The sequence below is a fragment of the Sinocyclocheilus anshuiensis genome, unplaced genomic scaffold, assembly GCF_001515605.1.
Source record: "Sinocyclocheilus anshuiensis isolate Anshui unplaced genomic scaffold, SAMN03320099.WGS_v1.1 scaffold204, whole genome shotgun sequence".
Lineage (NCBI taxonomy): Eukaryota > Metazoa > Chordata > Actinopteri > Cypriniformes > Cyprinidae > Sinocyclocheilus > Sinocyclocheilus anshuiensis.
The window spans coordinates 823,638-825,560 of record NW_015557064.1 but is presented as its reverse complement, the minus strand read 5'-3'; the positions used below and the strand labels follow the sequence as shown (position 1 = coordinate 825,560).

General features: G+C 39.4%; 1 pseudogene; it reads left to right on the top strand.

Annotated features, from left to right (window-relative positions):
* The window catches only part of LOC107676557 (unhealthy ribosome biogenesis protein 2 homolog), a 17,573-nt pseudogene that overhangs the window by 8,055 nt on the left and 7,595 nt on the right, over window positions 1–1,923 (top strand).

The following is a 1,923-nucleotide window of genomic DNA, read 5'->3' as shown; positions in this document are numbered from 1 at the left end:
ATTTTTACTTCATAGAAAAAACTTTATAAATAAATATTTAGTAAAATTCTTAAATCACTATGGGGGAGCCAGGCCCCCCTGGGCCCCCCACAAGCTACGCCCATGATTAAACTACATTACGTGTTTTATTTATAATTTGTAAAATGTTGAGAGATTCAAACAAAAAGTAATCAATAAATAGAACAAAATAAAAAAAATAAAAGACTGCAAGTGACGTCGCTAGCTGAAGCGCAAGTGTCTGAGAGTGCAAGTCTGAGAATGCACGTCTGAGAGTGCAAGTGCAAGGCTGCAGCTAGACCCTCTTGAACCATTTGGCGTGTTCAACCATTGGTCATAGGCGCGTTGGATTCGAAGCGGCGCTGTGCAGACCGATCAGTGTATGACATCAAAGTACCGCAAGGAGCCGCCTGCTCTCTATATAGCTCTTGCGGCACTTTGATGTTTCATACAGTTGCTGGCACGTGCCCCCTCACTTTGAATGGGCATGACGCCTCTGGTTTTGATGCAATCTGAGAAATAGAATCTGTCTTTGTTGTTGCATAAATTAAGCTATAAATGTCATTCAAACAAATTACTGAAACTAATAATCACATAAAGGCCTATTACTTAGTTTTCTTTGCTTATAAATGAACTAGTAATGATTAACCATCATTATTTAATTGAATGACAGCCTTAGGTCATATATTTAAAAGTCTGCCACATGTTTTGTAGTGTGCACTGATGATATGTTGTTTTCTTTTTTTTCTTTCACAGGAGCTTCTGTCCGCAGTAACTTTTATAAAGCTGCTCGCCTGTTGTCTGTTTCCAGAGAATTGCTCAAAGGCTTTTTGGCTCATCACCCCACAAATCATATCTACTCTCATTGTAAGTAATTCAGTACCTGTTTTCAATTTGTGTCCCATTTGATGTTTTTCCATGAATAAGATCAATCACATATGCATTTCTGTTGTACTAGTTTCTTTTTATTGTGATTGTCTTTTCAAGATAAATGTATCATGATATCCTATTTTTCATGTGTAAACTTCTAGCATAATCTTTGGACATTGATTGATTAGGACTTAACAATTGATAGGCAAATTGAGGGAAGTATTGTCTCACAAAAACCTTAACAATATTACATGACAATGTAAAGCCAGTAAACCCAGGAACAAGATTGCAGAACAAAGAAAAACAATATTCAATTTAGACAACTTTACAGTTTAATTAACACACAAGGAAGTGCTTTAATAAAAAATATGAGGCTCACATTTCCACTTTTAAACCCACCAGGTACATGGCACTGTTTACTTCCTTTATAGATGATTTCCTGGACTTCTTGCTTAAAGGGGTCATATGATGCGATTTAAATTTTTTCCTTTCTCTTTGGAGTGTTACAAGCTCTTGGTGCATAAAGAAGATCTGTAAAGTTGCAAAGACTAAAGTCTGAAATCCAAAGAGATATTCTTTATAAAAGTTAAGAGTCAACCACGCTTACCTAAAACGGCTCGTTCTAACACGCCCCCACATGTCTATGTCACAATGTGGGAAGATTTGCATAACGCCGCCCAAATGTTCACGCAAAGAAAGAAGGCATAACTTTGATTCTCGCTGTAGTATTGTTGTTGCCATGTGTTTCGTTGTGAAAGCGAAACTACTTTGTTTGGCCTTCCAAAAGAGGACGATATCCGCTTCGTCATGCCTAGAGCTGATCTGTGCTGGTCGCTGAGGAAATACATCAACTAAGCGCTGTGGATCGCCGGATCAGCTTTTACAGTGGACAAAGCGGAGTCCAGCCCGGGGTCGTCACATGTGGTTGCCGCAAGCCCGCCGGCCTTCGCTCACTCTAGCTGCCGGCCTCCGCTCACTCAAGCTGCCGGCTCTTTTGGAAGGACACAACTAGAAATCAGTGGTTAAGTTGTATTTACAACACTGTTCCAGAACAGT